This window comes from Phalacrocorax aristotelis, chromosome 6 (assembly GCF_949628215.1).
Source record: "Phalacrocorax aristotelis chromosome 6, bGulAri2.1, whole genome shotgun sequence".
Taxonomy (NCBI): domain Eukaryota; kingdom Metazoa; phylum Chordata; class Aves; order Suliformes; family Phalacrocoracidae; genus Phalacrocorax; species Phalacrocorax aristotelis.
Window position 1 is genome coordinate 61,751,907 of NC_134281.1, and position 17,269 is coordinate 61,769,175.

Genomic DNA, 17,269 nt, shown 5'->3' on the forward strand with positions numbered 1-17,269 from the left:
CTGGTGGCAGCAATTCATAAGCTTTGTCACCGGGAGCTGTACATTGTCCCACTCACTTGAGAGCTAAAACCCAGAGTCGTAGACAAGAGCCATCTCTACCAGAACAGTTGCCACTCTTTTTTAATTCCATCATTAGAGAGAGCGATCATTAAAAAGCTGAATTGCTAGCCTTTCCACAGAGAGCACTGCAAAATAATGGTTACACAGAGAATCAATACTTAAGGGGAAAAATTCAGACTACTTTGATCCAAAAATTCCATGTCTCTGTTTCTTGAAACGGGCTCATGAGCCAGGACTATACAGCTTATCAAAATAAATATATATATATTGTATTGAATAGCACAGCATAAAATCTACATATCTTGTTGAAATATTCAGTGAGTCACTCCTGCCCTGCAAGTGCATTAGTATATCCTCTCATCCTAAATACAAAGACAAACAGCTGCAGAGAGGTTTTTGCCACGCTTCACATATATCAAGCACAGCAGATGTAGCGGCCTCCTTTTGGTAGCGTACATTCTTTCCTCTGTCGGAATTGTCTCCCAGGTATATAAATGAAGATGGGATTACGTCTTTGCTGGAGCAGCAGGTGAATGAATCACAAAAAAAGCCCCAGTCAATCTGTGGATAAAACATGATCATTTACCAGGCTTTGTGTCTAAATAAAGAGCTGCAAAAAAAAAAAAAAGGCCTGATTTGAGAAAGAGGTGGAAAGAAAGGAACTGGTGGAGGGACGCTCATTTTTTAGAAATAGGGTCTTAATCCATCGATTCACTGTCTAATTTAACTTTTGATAAGTGCTCCTTGCTATTCTTGTCTATTCACATAAGCAATCAAAAGTATGATTGTGAAGGGGTAAAGATGACAGTTCTGTTCCATAATGTATTCAGCCAAGGTGCCCTTATTCATGTATTATACACATGGGCATTTTTAATATGCAGGTTGCAGCTTTTTAAAACCTTGCTAATGCTTCATGGAAAAAACTGAATCTGTCTGCTGAGATTTCACCTATACGGCATGTCTTTTTTTCCCCTCCCTATTTTATAACTACTGGCATTTGCACTAACAAGTTTGTCTGACCGTGCTCCGAGACGCTTGACTGAAGTTACACCCTCACTGACACCTCTCCGTGCCTGTTGTGACACTACAAACGGGTTTCTGTTTTCAGGGAGAGAGCTTCTAGGTTTCCGAAAGCAGGAACAATGTCCCGCTCTCTCCCAGGTTGAGCAGTGTGGTTAGCAAGAACTGTGGGGTTTGGTCCGCTCTAAACTTAACTAATTTAAACCCTTCAGATTTGTATTACTGTTGTATTTGCATGGAGTGTGTCTAAAATGAGCATCGAAATCGATGGCCGACCTGCCCTTCCCCGTACTCTTTAATCAGAAATGAGTTGTTTTGTTTTTTTTTTCTTCTTGCTTGTTGTAATCCGCATTGCGCCAAATTTCTGAAAACAAGGATATTCAGACCGGGTCTGTTTGATACTGTTGCAGTAACACATGCATACAGATGCTGTGTTTAATTTATCTGAACCATTTTCCAGGCAACAGGTATTTGCTTATTGATTCTGTTTAGCAAGGTGATTAAAGCCTTTGCAAGTATATATCAGCAAATTTCTAATGATCAATATTGTATCCCTAATTATCAACATTGTATCCCTAATTATCAACATTGTATCCCTAATTATCAACATTGTATCCCTAATTATCAACATTGGTAATCCCAAGATTATCAATGTTGTATCCCTTTTCAGGGAATTACTCAGATACAGAAATAAAGACAATGGTTAATATGAAAGACATCACACGGCTAAAGAATAAGAGGATAACGTGTACTGAAATGGTTCTCAGCCAGTCGCACAGGCAAAACCTAACACCATTCTTACATGAAAGAGCTCTGGCTCATCAGCATATGAATCGTGTTAATATCACAACTCCTCCACCTCTTTGCCTACCTGCGGGTAGTATAATACCCTCAAGAAATAAGACACCATGACCTATCTTCATTTATAGGTCAGAAATTCACTGTTTGTTTGAAGAGCGGCAGTCTCCTGGGTTCAAAGTCTTATTCATCTGTGCTTGCCCTCTGCTGAAGTGTCCTAAAAATAAATGCACTTAAGAGTTTGCCAGGGCCCTCGCACAAGCTTCCCCTTTCAGGACGGTGATTTGCATCCAGCACAGGCCAGCAGAAAGGAGCTGGAATTCTCCTCCTAAACAGGCGGTTGTTTGTAGCTGCTGGAAGGAGGAGCTCACGGGTCTCGCCCTGCTTCCCAGCCCACCGCTGGCCCTGCCGTGCGCGACCGCTACCGACCGACAGACCGACTGGGCGTCTCAGCAGAAGGGTTAGAAAGTGAATTAAAGGGTGACGGAGCATCCCCTTAGGAGGAGTCGTTCCCATACCCCAGACAACACTCCTGGTTACACAGCTGCCAAATAAACACACTATGCATGTATATGGTGCTTCAAGGAACCTGCTGTTTAGGTGAAAGTTGTAAATAACCTTACTATCTTAACACACAGAAGCTATTATACGCATACGTTATCCATTACCGTTGTTGTTACTATTGAAAAATTAAATATTAAAAAATCAAAGACATTTCACTAGCTGGCCTGCAAGACCGAAGGTTTGCAATGAAGTATTTTTCATAAATGTGTTCACACGCATACATGGTTAACAACTCTGTGTAGTCCATCATTATTGCCGTTGCATTCCTGCATTTTATGGCCTTTATTCTACAGCAACGAAGCCTATGAGACTCTTTTTCTCTCATCAGCATTTAGGAATCATCCTCAGCTGCAGGTGTTGATATTTTCCCCCAGAATAATGCAACGTGAGCAGCTATCAATTTTTTTGTGTGTAATACAGAGTTAGGGGAATACAACAGTACCTGACTGAACCTCTGCTGTAATGTGATATTACAGGCATCGTGGTTACTAAACACATGACAGAGCTGATATTTGGCTCCTGGGTTTTCCCATTTGAATCAGCTACGGCTAGAGCTCACACGCTGACACGCAGGCAACGCTGTGCCGTAACACGCTTCAGCACCTCAGCCCAGCCAACTGTGTCCCTGGGCCTATAAAAATCTGTTAATCAAATAGCATTAGATGCTTCTAATAACGCAATTGAACATAAAAGCTAAATTCTGCTTTAATTCAGTGTAAACACGCTAAGTAATGAACCATGTTTTCAGGGCTGATACTTCTTCGTGCAGGTTGAAGCTCCATTTTTCTTTCAGAGAAATGGTATAGGACTAGAACGAAAACATATGGTCAGCCTTTTTGTTCCTGTCCCAAAATTACTTCTGTTAATTATCAGTGTTCTTGGCAGGCTCAGCAAAAAGTCCAGGAAGATATTTTCAAGAGCCATCAGATTTTCACACTAAATGCATTTTAGACTATAAACAGCACACATGGCTTGCCTAAAAACCAGGCCTTTTTCCCAACCCCCAAGTGCACATATTGTCGCTGAATTAAAAGGCACGGAGTGCAGCTGAGTCAGAATGACAAATACCAGAACCGCACATGACGTGGGGCTGTGCGATAGTTACAGCGTGCAATGGAAAGCCAAGGTGGGGGGGTCCCGTTCCCCATTTCATCACTCAGCTCTCACAGGGATTTGAGAAGGTAGCTGATCTGTGCTTTATCTCAGTCCCGCCATGTATAACCTGGGGATAATGATAATACTTACACAAAATACTTTGAAATCTTCCTGATAAAAATGTTTAAGCAATGTTAACTACCTTTAAAAACATCCTGATTTTCTTCTCGCTTGCTGCCTGGGGTCTGATGCATCCTTAAAATAGCATCGAGTCAGCAGCCGCAGCTCTATTTTCCAGGACAAGGGACCCAAACATGCTGCACCTTTCGGGTGACAGATTCAACACTGGTGGTTTTTTTTTTGTGTAGAACCTGCTTTTAGGTCACTATAATCAGGCACCGCCACAGCTGCTCTGAGGAAAGGCTTACTGGTACGAGGTGAAGCTGGACCTTGTGCCTTCGTGAACTGGGCTGAGGTCTGGTTTAAAAGGCATTGGATTGCCTGGGCCTGTCTAAATGACTGGCAGGGAGCTCGGCCTCTGCCCTGAGAGGCAACCGGGAGAAAAGCAGCCAAAGCACAGCTTGCCCTACAGCCATGATTGTCACGGCAGCTGTGACATACCGTGCTCAGAAGTATTAGTTTGGGGCAGAAATAGTAAAGACAGTCTGTTTTGCAAAGTACGGGGAGTCTTTGTCGTGATGGCAGCAGTGGACCTGTCTTTGCAGGCCATTACTACCAGGCTGAAACAGAAGTTCCAGTTCAGCAAAATAATGTGCACTAAATTTTTTCACATCAGAGAAAAGTTTGTTCAATCTTCTGAGCGACTTCTATACTAAAAAAATCCACTCCTACCACCCATCCGTCAGGCAAGCCAAGCTCGTGCTAACCGCAGCATTTTAAGACAAATAACTTCACGCTTCTTGCCTCGCCTCACCCTGTGAAAGAGCTCCTGAAGGAAGGGCTACACAACAACCACCTGACAGCTCTGGAGGTTCCCCTTCAACCTCTCTTTTATCATAATACCCCCAAAGTAAGAGATAATGGCACAGTGCTGATACTGCTGCTTGGCATGCAAAGTCACGTTGCCTCATTGCGCCCTTCTTCCCCTGTCTTGTATCCATGTGCTGCTTTTTGTCTCCTACCCAGATTGCAAGTTTTCTAAGGCATTAACTAAATGGGAAAGTGAGACAATGCCCATGTCTCTTGAGTGCTATAATGTATGAATTATAATTATACTAATAGTATCTGTTCAAAAGAAAAAGTGGGACTAACAGTCAGAGACCGATGTAGTCAGAAGAGCAAATATTATAGTGATACTTTAAAATGACACTGATGTTCTGCCAGGGCAACGTTAGTAAAATCAGAGGGAAACTTAATGCAACCCTAGTGAGTAAGGCAGAAGGAAAGCAGAGGATAAGACCTTCAACTGGAAATAGGAAACGTTTTCTCAGCTTGGCCATTACAACCAGAGTACTGAAAAGCAGCAAAGAAAGGCATCACGGCTAACCCGCTGGAGTTCATGCAACACACCCCCGCTTTACTTATGGTTGAGTTGCAAAGAAATCGAAACGCTAAAGGGAAAAAAATCACATCGCATTAAATACGTTATGTATTTTTTAATTTATTTTGTGACATACGGCTACTGGGATAGGGAGTTTTAAATTCTGATCATATTAGTGATACTTTCATGGGATGCATTATCCATTAGCATACCCCAAAATATCAGCTCTTTCCAGTGATGGCACTCCACAAGGAGAGAAGAGCTGATCGGCAAGGTTCAAAACGAAGGACTGTGACTTAAGTTTGCATTTACTATCCCTTTTCATCTGGATTTCTGAGATGCTACCACTGTGAAATTCCCATAGAGATAACAGATTTATAATCTATTTTTGAAAGATGTGGGAGAGAGATATAAAATGAAAACTCTTCATCCTGGTGAGTGATGAAATTTTTGAACCTTCCCCCCACCCCCCCCCCGGGAGAAATCCTAGAAGTTTAACTGGGAAAATTGTGCTGGCAATAAACACTGAGAGACAAGAAGGGAGTGAACCAGTTTAGAGGCACAGTCACGACAGCATCACAACCTAAACTAAGCCTTTTAAGTCCAGTAACCGGCTTAGGTCTGGGCACACTGCTGGGATGCGAGATGGATGTTTCCAGCCTCTCTTGTCGTGTATTTCACTATTTAACCTCAGCTAACTTCAAGAGAAGGAGAACTGATTTGGTCATTTAGTTAATTGAAATGCTTAAACAAAAGCTTCTGTTTACACTGGAAGCAAATCTTTCATTAAAAGTTTTGTCCATCTTAAAAGAGAGCTCACAAAGCAAGGGAGACGTGTGATGGTGGCCATTAGAGAGCGAGAGGATGAACGTGAAGCGGAGTGCTGCTCGCAAAGCACAGCTTTGCCCATCTCAGGAGAGCAGCTGCCAAGCACACTCGAGAAAGAAAGCTGAAATCAGACATCTGTACGTGCATTGCGTCCACCATCTTTGCTCTGAGGAGGGAGAACCATATGAAGCAAGACAGGAAAGGTGAAATCCAGCAAGACATCCTACTTTATTGCCATGGCAACCCCACCCTGACGAAAAGTAGAAAAAACAATAAAACATCCTTGGGAAAAGAAAAAAAAAAAAAAGTCAGCGCTACCTACCAAGGGAATTGAGGAAGATGCACTTTAAGGAACAGCTTGACATTTCCACCATTTGGTGACTCTTTGAAACAAAGGTATGGCTGCAGCTTTTGTAAGCTGCAGAGTAAGAACATATTGTGCTTGATAAATTATTTAGTTTGTTTAGCAGCTGAATTCTGAATTACAAGTGAAAGCTGTAGTTACAGATTAGAATCTTTAATGCTGCTGTAGCCAGACAGAACGTTATTGTTGTGATTTTCCTTGATGTCTTCTGACATCTGTCATCCTTTAACACTAGAATCACCTTTCCTGCATTAGACTTGCCAGGATGGGTGAACGTGAGTGTGGATAAGTGTGTGCGCCTTATGCAAGCATATGTCTGAATCTGTATGTTTGTGCTTATAGTTTTATGCATTTATGCCTGCCGTATCTAAATTTGTTGTTGATTTTCATGCGGATTGAAGTAGTTTACATACAGGGTCCATACAGACCCCAGCAGTAAAACACCTGCTGCTAAAGAAAGCAGCGACACCACCTCTTACGCCACTGTAACGACGAGGAACCACCACGCGACAAAAGAGCGCTCAATGCAGAGCCAGGGCAGGTGGAAAAGGCTCATGCGAGGCAGTTTGTCTGCACAGCTCTTGGGGGAGTTACAACTGCTCTCACACTCCCGCTCCCTCTCTCCAGAAGGCTCCTGAAATGGAGCAGCAGCCGCAGCGCTACAGCCTGCGGTCCCTGCGCTGAAGCCTTCTTGTTCAGCAGGGGACTCGCTGGCACAGGAAGGTGCAATATCTACCTCCCCCAGCCTTCAGGAACCTGCTACAGTACAGTTGTGTTTGCCAAAAATAATCCTTTAGTTTTCACCCGTTTTTCGCAAACATTGGTTTTTTTGTAACTAATTCGCATGGACAATGGATATTCTAATCCTGTATGGTAATGAGAAAAGCAATAAGACTATCTTACCAAAGGGCACTTTTGAAACTAAATATATTGCTTTCTGGTTTAAATAGCATATACCTGATGTGGCTGTTAGTGTTAGTATTAACTGTAGCTAAGCCGTAACAGTAGCATCTAGAGATCCTATTTCAGGTTATAATTCCTGTGTACAAGGTGATGAATATATCAAGGAATAGAAAAAAAAAAAAAAAAAAAAGAATAATTTATCCTACATCGGGATTATGAAGGTAAGAACTGATTGCAAATCACTCGATTCCCAGGCTGGAGCTTTATGCAATCACCTTCCCCTCACTCCGTACGCGTAACCTGACAGGCAGACCAACGTTCTGCCTTAGCCCTGTCTGCTCATGCCACGCGGACGCCGTGGGCCCCCCGGCACTGAGCTGCAGGCTCTTCCTGGCTCTTCAGCACCCACCCAAGCAGCGACGCCCACGGAGGAGAGGGAGGGAAGTCCTGTCCCGCAGCAGAGCCCGCGGCTGCCCCCCCACGCGAAGCCCCGAGCTCTGCGGCGACACGACCCAACGGCAACGGCAGACCTTCAGAAGGAGGTCTAAACACAGTCCTGTAGAAAAGCCCACGGAAACCATCTGGCAGGCACGAGAACACGTTTTTGAAAGGGGCGCTGAAGTTCAATCTGTAACTGGAAGGATAAAAAGCTCAGTACTGTAGTAAATTCGTACCTTTTTTACTCAGAAGAGAAGCCATGGCCTTTAGTCTGTACCGCATTCATCAGGAGCCATGTCAGAGTTTAACGTAACACTGCATTAGTGCGGGATGTAATATGGAGTTACGATCACAAGAACTTACGATAAATTTTGTGTGCCTCTGAGCAATAACTCAGCAGCTGGTGTCTGCCACCCCTACGCTGCAAAAGCATATACAGGCTTTCCTTTGAAATAACAGCAATTCAGAAATACGTTTGCTGAACCCCCACCCCCCCCAAGGTGACATGCTGTCTCGTACCAAAGAAAAGAACATTTGGGCTTTTTCAGAAAGAGTTCCTTCGTATGGGAAGAAAACCTGTGCCTTGAGGCCAAGGTCATGGAGACCGTAGGTAATCTACTGGAAGGCAGCACAAACTGAAGTTGCTTTAGATCAGAATTAATAACAGCTCAAACTTTCCTCGTTGAGGACAGGGCAGGAATAGCTTTCTCCTTGCGGCGTGTGCATCACTCCCACTAATATTAATGGGAGATATGGCTTCCTGTGTTTCCCATCAATATAAATGAGAGATGCACGTGCCACTAATGTTAATGGGAAACACACATGTGTGTAACTCCTGTTAACGATCATTAGATATCCACAGGAGAACCTTCATTAATGCTAATGAGCGTTGCACGTATATGTAACTCCCATCAGTATTAACCAGAGATCCATGTGCACGTATTGCCCATTAGTGTTAATGAGAGATACACACGCGTGTGGCTGACACTCCCGTTAATGTTAATGCGATGTGTGCAGGAACGGACCAAGGAAAAGACTTGATCCCGGTAACAGAAACTTGCCCTTTGCATTTGGGTTCATCTTTAGGAAATGCATTGCTTTCATTAATAAGCTAGTCTGGGTATTACTTTGGCTGCGTACGACGTCCCGTGCAAAATTAAGACAAAATGCCGAGATCCATTTTCCCGATGACGAGAAGTCGCTGTCTGTGTCACAGATCAGAGTACAGCAGGTTGCTTATTTATGCTAGGGCAGTATGTGGAGTTGAGGGATACCTGCTTGATTCTAGGAGTTTTAATCAAACTAGTTTAATGGCAATAAATCTCACCGAAGGCTGTAAGCTGCCAGGCACGTGGGTAGCGTGATCTGCCTTGAGCTTAGGTCCCACCAGCTATGCTTTTATCAGACCTGTGAAGGTTGTGGCAATTTATTTTATAAATTTTCTTTGATAGTTAGTTACTCCTAATCAATCAGAGGCTGTGTGTGGAGAGCGGGCTTGAATTGGGACCTTAACTGGAACGGGTCAGTGGAATTTACAAACTGAAAACGTGACATACTGGCATCAGCCTCTGCTGTTCCTGGGGCATCGTCTGTGCAGGTACTGAATTCTGCTGCATATCTTCCATACCAGCAAAAGCTCATAGTCAGAGAGTAAGCAGAAAAGACCTCAAAGTGTTAAAATTAAGACCAGTGTTGAAGAAATAAGTCCCTGCAAAAATCTTTTTTAAAAATGTGAACAGGGCACATCACACCATAGCCTTAGGAAATCTCAGAGCTTCTTACCTAAAACAAGCCTTATTCTCCTCTGACTAATACCATGTACAGTCACTTTTGCCTTGCAAAGCAAGTGTGATGACCCAGCATGGAGGAGTATCACACCTACTTTGCACCGTATACGTGTCTTCTTAAGGAAACACCTAGGGAATATGTGGGCCCTACACCAGTATAAGCATCTTGTGTTCTTTTAATTGCCATATCTGCTCCAAGACTGGTCTTATTTGTTAGGACTGGGAGATACTGATGAAAAAGGCAACCTTGCAGCTCAATAAGATGTTTGTAAGGAAAGCAAATCTTCTGCACTGCTACACTGTTTTATGCTTAGAAAAACTTAGGAAAACTGAAACGTAACGCTACTGGCTTTATCAGAGAAGGTCTGTCTGACAAGTATGCTCATGGCGTTGGTCTATCTGGTCTCAGAAATTCTTGCTCCTCAACTGATCCCTCCTCAGCCATTTCTTTCCCTGGCTCACACCAGGGCTCTCAGTCATGCCGGCACTATTTGTGGGACGGTGCTATGAATTAGATAATTGAAATTATCTGTTTTAGAGAAGGCGCACAGTTCCAGGGTCCTCTGCTGGGTTCTTTGTTTTTCTTGTGACCAGGTCATTTCAATGATCAAGGACAGTTGTACCAACACAGCTGAGGGGGGCTAAAGACTGCTGTGCAAGGCCAGGATCGAGCATTTTGAGAAAGGTGGTTACCACAAGAGACAATGTCTCACTAAATCATACTCTCAGCTCCACCAGTGAGAATCCTCCTGACCTCCGGAGGCAGCGGAAGCACAGCAGTCGCTGGATTTTGAAGGACTAAGGCCACACACTGGAGGACAAGTACAAAAAAAAACCAAAATAAAACCCATGGCTTCTTTTTCCTGTTAATCACCTCTTCCAGATGCCCCATCACATTCTTTGAGCTACACCTGCTCTTAATTGCTTTCTTCCTACCTACCAGAAAGCAAAGGGCTTCCAAGTCAGAGGAGCAAATACACAATGAAAACAAAACAATCCCAAACCTAAACAAAATAACTACAAAGCGTGCTCCTGGAACAGCAGGCACTTGAGTCTAGGAATAAGGCATTTAATTTGGCACTGGGCTTCGCATTGACAGTAGACTAAGAACTAACAAAAGTCTATCACAAAAACATGACTTAGGGCTCAATTTTCCTTTCTGAGCATGTAACCTTTGTTTACATATTTGCAGCTCTGGGGCTCAGCAGTGTAATCAAGTGCTCCTGATTTTAATTAAGGGAGTAAAATTTGCATGTGCAAATTCCCCTCTTACTGGTGATAATGCTCCAGCAATGCCAGCAGCTTTGAAAGAACTAAGACAACAAAAAAAAAATAAAGGCAGAAAACCAAAAAATCCAACAATAAATCAATTTTGTTTCCCTAAAGTAAGGGAAGGAGCAGAGATGACAATATAAAATATTTCCAGTCATATCGCTAGCATGCACTGACTGAGATTCTGGTCCAGCTTTTAACTGCGGAGGTGTTGTCACAGCTAATACAGGATGCTTGTCCTGTCACAGGGGCTGAGGTAAATGACTCAAGCTCAGGTTTTGCCATTCTGTGGGAACACCAGGCATAGGTGAAACCCCTGGTAGTGCTGAGTGACTGCTGTTTCCAGAAGAGCTCCTCCCTCACGCAACCTGCAGAGGCGTTTATGGTTTGAGAAGTAAACCCTTGCAGCTCAGGCTTTCACAGGACGCTTCAGCTTGCTGCTCCACCTTCCCTTTTGGGTCACTAGGATTGTGCATCCCCCTCTGCAGGGGGATGCTGAAGAGAATCAGTGCAAGACAAAGCCAAGCGCCTGCATTTTTTCAGAAAACCTTATCCAGACGTTCACACATACACCAGAAAACTAAGATTTTTCAGGTACGTGTGCAAGGGCTACCAGGGGATTTGGAAGAAGTTGTGGGTTTTTTCATGTGATTTTTAACTATAGGATCCTCCAGTAAAACTTGGACTGTGGCATTAGTCCCCACCGACCTGCTCCCTTCCAAAAGCCTGGCACAATGCAGTGCTGCTTGGAGCAACCTCCTCCCCATGCAGGCACCTGAGTGGTTAGAAGGAGATCCTTAGAGCACACCACGGAGCTGGGTATGCCTGCATCAACCCTGGAACCGCATCACACCGTACAACAGGCTCCAGAGGAGCCACTGTGGTCCGTTGAGTAAAATATGCCCTTTTAGACTTGCTCAAATGCCTATTTACATGACAGAGCAAAAGTACAGAGCTGGTCTATTGAATAAACACTGCAGTAAGCTTCAGAGCTGTTACGCTCTATTGAGTGAATAATAAAAAGTTTTATAATGGCCCAACTATGTATTTTCACAACATGACAGAATTGCTTCAGAGAAAACTATTGTGTCGGTTCTCAGGCATGTCCATGAGTGATTTCCTTGCTTTTCCTTTTTTTGCTTCACCATTTGGCCTGACTGTTACCTATGCCGCTTGCGTAACGGTGCACAGCTCTGCCCACCCCCTGGGCAAACTACAGGGGTCCTGTTGCAAATTCACCCTGTACTACAGTAGTTAAGCTGCTGTGGTTTTGGGCAACAGCCTCAGTGAATATTTTAACATAAGCTGGGAGCAGGGGGAATGAAAGGTGATGATGAGAGAGGCAAAGGTATTTTCTGGCAAGTTGGGAAGAGCTGAAATGGTCTCTCTCCACCTCCTGCAGACTAGCTTTCCCTTTATTTTCTGTTCTATTTTTCAACCTGACTCTTCTTTCCTAAACTAATAACGGAAGGAAATCTTTTCATAACACTCTATTTCATGACAGAGAAAAAAAGACATCTTGATCCATGTCCATCATTAGTCTCGGTCATAATTTCATTTAATCCTATAACTTAAAAGGGCTTACAGAGAGTAAAACCAATCACGAGTCTAATTCACCCTCTCTGTGAAATAAAATAAATTAAGACCATGCTAAGAATTGATTCCTACAAGAATTTAACAAGAAGTTTGTTGTTTAATTATCCAGGACCAAACTATTCACAAATGGCATTCTCACAGCCTAGGAACAGCTAAATTAATAGGGCTACATTTTGCTCTCTCATCCCTAAATCAGGAGGCGCTCCTCTAGGCAATACAGCTGTAACTGTGAGTAGAATATTTACGTCTGAAATTCTTTTATGGCCTGTCCTATGAGCTCTGCTGAGATTTCCTCGAGGAGGTACCCCCCGACTCTGTCTTGGTCCCACAAAAAGCAGTCAGCTGGCTCCACGGAGAGCCCCTGCACCACACAAACTGAGCAACCTTGTCCACCCGGGAGGCAGGTTAGAGCCCCAGTACCTGTGGGGTACAGAGCACTGGAGACAGACCTTCACAGCCTCAGCTTCACTTAGATGTCAAATAGGTAGGAAATAGAGGGAGTCGAAGACCTATTAAACAGTATGCTAGTCTTACAACAAACTGCAAAGAGAAACGGTAAGCACTGTTCTGCTTAAAGACAGACAATAGAAGGTAGGCAAAGATTTACGGAAGTTTAACGTAAGGAACCCAGAGAATGAGTTTCAGAAAGGGAAGAGGTAATGTTTAGGCTAAGCGTGCCAGTCAAAGCCCATTTCTTTAGTGGAAAAAGGGAGAAAAGCATCTCCAGAAAGAGGCACACCCCTCGCCTTGTCCTGGAACTCCACCAGACAGGCTGTTTACACAGCTGTGCTTAGAAGGAGCACTTAGGAAACCAGTTGAAAACACGTGCATAATTGTCAGACAGTGTAAGTTAGATGGGATTAATTCTGTACATGATTTCAGCAGCTGAGTTTTCAAGAAATACATGAAGTATAGCACACGAGGCATCACAGCTCACTGACAAACAACAATTTGGCAGTCTGGGTTAGAACTGAAGATTACAGCATCATAGGGCTTCCTCAGCTTTCACGGCATCCTTCCGTTAAGGAGAAGCAGCAAACCCAGTTTCCCAGAGTCCAGAGACTGCTGACAGTGTGAAGAGGAAACCACGGAAACACTGAATGTTTATGGAAACTTGGTGAACTCAGAAGCAGAATACCCTTTGAATTATTTTGATTTTACAATGTACATTTCAAGCAGCTATAATAAGACACAGCTTCCAGCACTTACCAGATCCACTGCACAGGATGTTTAAAAGGATTTCTCATTCAAACAATACTACTGGTATCAAACACTAATTTTGAAAAGAATGCTTAGATAATTTTTGAGATCATCTGCTGGTTTCATGGTGACTTTACAAATCTTTATATATTTTTATAAATCAGAAATGATTTAGCAGTGTCTTCAGGGTTTCTCCATACAAGAGAAATAGTAAACTCTCTTTGGTTCTATGGTAAAATAAAATAGCCCAAGGTGTTTAACCAGCAAGGCTGTACATCACTATCTGTAGGCTTTTCATTTTAATACCCCATTTTGAAGACAACAATGATTTGCACCGTGTACTAGCATGATTATCTTTCTAACAGAGAAATCAAAGACTTTGTGTTTCTTTCCTGTGAAAAGCACGTGTGATTTGTCAGGTGGGAGAACAACAGTATTCTTATGGAAAGAGGCATGGACTCATATCCTGTTTTATTCTAGTTAAGTGAACGGTTTAAGGCTGAGAAGAGAAAGCAGTAGCATTTCTACATATGCCAACTCCATCAAACCACAGAGCTTCTCAACACTAACATGAATTAGTTCTTCCACAGACTGGCATTTACCTCCGCAGACCTCCTGCTCTGCGCTTCACTGAGCCACAGTCCCAGGAGACTTGCCAAAATCACATGAAAAGGTCTACTCAGACCCAAGCATGCTCGAAGCTGGCAAGGAAGAAGTTAAACGCAAGACAAGCTTACTGGGGAGAGCAACGCACTCCTCACACACTCCAAAAGCTCTGATGTCTTCCACTGGGGAGACGGTGCTCCACCACGCTGGGTTGTTTCGGGGACCAAACAACGCGCACACGCGGCCCGTCACGAGCTGCAGAAACGCCGCGCGAGAGGCGCTGCCGGTGGGCTCAGCGCCGCCAGCGCGAGCGACTCGGTGCGATGCCGACAGACCGCTCCTGCCCTCTGAACTCGGCCACCCTCGGCTGAGCTACCCAAGGGTCCAGGCGAATACGCTGCTTCGTCTTTATTGGGCGGCTTGTGTATTTAAAAGCCAGTTCAGGATTTCGCACCTATTTGCCACCTGGCTAAACAGCACTTTATTTAGCAGAAACTAAATCAGACCTCTTAGGCAGAACATATGCCAATACTAGCCTGATTAAGCAACAGTCATTACTACACGCTACAGTCCTCACAGTTTCCACGGAGATAGACCCAGTAAAGCAGCTATCCCTATGCAGTATGTCCCAATTAAGTAGAGTATACAATAATAATACTCTACATTTGTATAAGCCATTCATCCTCAAGCACTTCAGAGATTACACAGTGTTCAGACACCACTGCGATGAGTGTATTATAGCTGCCTCCGTGTAGCCACACTGAGCTGCAGCAGCTTTTCAAGTGCAAGGCAGCAGCCAATTGGCACGCCAGTTTCTGAGCTACCATGGATGCAGGAACAATGCTGCAGTATCCCCGAGATAAACCCATGATATTAAAAAAAAAAAAAAAAAAAACACGCAAAAAGAAAAAAAAAAGAAGAAAAAGAAAAAAGTTCTCAAGTTTCTGAATCTCCCTTGGGAAGAGAGACGCTAGCTTCAGATGTAATCAGAATAAATCCATGTAATATAATGCACAGACCTCAATCAATTTAATTTGAGAAAACAGCCAAGACATCTCTTCCTATACATAATTCCACAGATCCTGCAGATTAAATATTTCAAAATGTGTTGTTTGGACTGCTAAGCTCCCTTTGCCAGTGACTGAATGCTGAATTACTGTTGGATATGCTTTCCTCCCTTTAGTATCTGATTTCACTTTTATTTTCTCTTTCTGCTGTAGAAAGTCTTTCTGACTAACCACCCACTTCCACAGGCCTTCATTTTTCCTTAGAATATCGCCATTTTATAAACGCAGAGAATATCTCATCTTCAGCCCCATTTTCTAAATGAAAACAGTGGGAATGAAAATGAGGTATTGAATGTTTAGCTATTACCTTTCTCTGCAAGTTTTGTGCAATACCGTATAGACCCAGCACATACAGCATCTCGTTTAGCCCAGCTATAACGTATATACATACCTCCCTTTCCTCAATAGCTCCCTCCAAGTTCACTTGGGACTGTTCTCACACTTGAAGCTGTTGAAGTACCTGCAGTTAAACCACCAGCCCAGCCACCTGTTGAGAACAGCCCTTTCCTCTGCCCCATTAAGCAAATATTGCCTTCAGCTGACAGTGAGGGAATTTAAACCGTTTAGGCGGCCCTGTTGTCAGCTGTCTGAGGGAGGTACTTCCCCAGAAGAAAGCCAGGGCTTTTCATGTCAAGGGTGCAAATAAGTCTTTGCAGACCTACTGTTTTTGTTTTGGAGACACCAGCTTTCAGTTCTTCCGAACTTCAGCTGTGCTTTGTAAATCCTATGAAAATACTATTGATAAAGTGCCATATTTTAAAATGCTTTTACAGACAGAAGTTCAGTAAGGTTATGTGTTTTATTGCCATTCTCTCGTTATTCAAAAACAGATGAAGTTTTGCTCAAACTAGCTAACATTAAAATGTTACTTTTGAGAAGGACTAAGCTCAGGAAGCTGTTTAAGCCCCCACTTAGCTCCAGTATATGCTTACCCTTTGTTGCAAGGGGTCTTAATTCCCTCTCAGTGCGTTGGTTCTGAATAGAGATATTTCTTGGAATTGAAGCCGAAGCACTGCGAAGTTTAGCCTCAGAGGTAAATGTTTTAGAAGGTTAATAGCCTGTGGAAATAGAGGAGCCCTATGTTATGTTTAGCACTCACTGTGGCTGAAAGAAGAAACGGAGGCTGCCGTCACCCAGCCGCTGAAACGCAGCCACCTGTGGGGAGTAACGTGCCAGCTCTTTAGTGCAAAACCATTTAAGCGGGAAGTGAAGCGTTATGCCTCAGTCCAAAGGGAGTGCTTGCCGTTGCTGCTACTGAACAGCATGGCGTTTTCCTCTGGGTGGAAGGCACTGTTTGTGTAATGCTGTATTTCAAAAGGATTTGGCTTTGGATACACAGGAAATGGGATCCCGCCATCAGTTAGTCAATAACTCACGGCCATGGACCAATCTCCCAGCTTAGCACTGGGAGAAACCAGCAGAGACAAGACCATGGACAAAGTGAACGTTACTTAATGCCTTCCTAGAAGGGTTGCTTTTATTTTATCAATTTTTTCACTGAACCCTTAAAGAGAGACTCAAATGTTTGGTACAACCAAATAGCTTTGACATTTTTCCCAGAGATTAAGATCACAGTTTAATTACTATTCCATAAGTTTCCTTTCTTTCCCAGCAGATTTCATTGTCTCCCCTTGATTTAGTGAATTTCTCTCATAAATTCAGGTTTAACTTTGATTTTAATATCAACCAAGCCAATTCTAATGTACTGGGTTGGTGTCCAAAGATTTGGTAGTTGGGGGGGCTGCAGGGGCGGCTTCCCTGAGAAGCTGCCAGAAGCCTCCCCCATGTCCGACAGAGCCAACGCCAGCCGGCTCCAAGACGGACCCGCCGCTGGCCACGGCTGAGCCCATCAGCGATGGTGGCGGTGCCTCTGGGGTAACGTCTTTAAGAAAGGGGAAAACAAACCGTGCAACAGTGGCCAGACAGAGGAGGGAGAACGCGTGAGAGGAACAGCCCTGCAGACTCCAGGGTCAGCGAAGGAGGAGGGCGAGGAGGCGCCTCAGGCGCCAGAGCGGACATTCCCCTGCAGGCCGGGGCGCAGACCGTGGTGAGGCGGGCTGTGCCCCTGCAGCCCAGGGAGGTTCATGGTGGGGCAGATACACCTGCAGCCCGTGGGGGCCCCACGCCGGAGCCTGTGGACGTGCCCTGAAGGAAGGTGTGACGCTGTGGG

General features: G+C 44.0%; 1 long non-coding RNA gene across 2 annotated transcripts in view; it reads right to left on the reverse strand.

Annotated features, from left to right (window-relative positions):
* The window catches only part of LOC142059426 (uncharacterized), a 53,755-nt gene extending 37,383 nt beyond the window's left edge, over window positions 1-16,372 (reverse strand). For both annotated transcript variants that reach the window (XR_012661340.1, XR_012661339.1), the window contains exon 1: window positions 16,032-16,372. This is a non-coding gene — a long non-coding RNA (uncharacterized LOC142059426). The remainder of the gene's footprint in view (window positions 1-16,031) is intronic.
* Window positions 16,373-17,269: the final 897 nt, after the last annotated feature.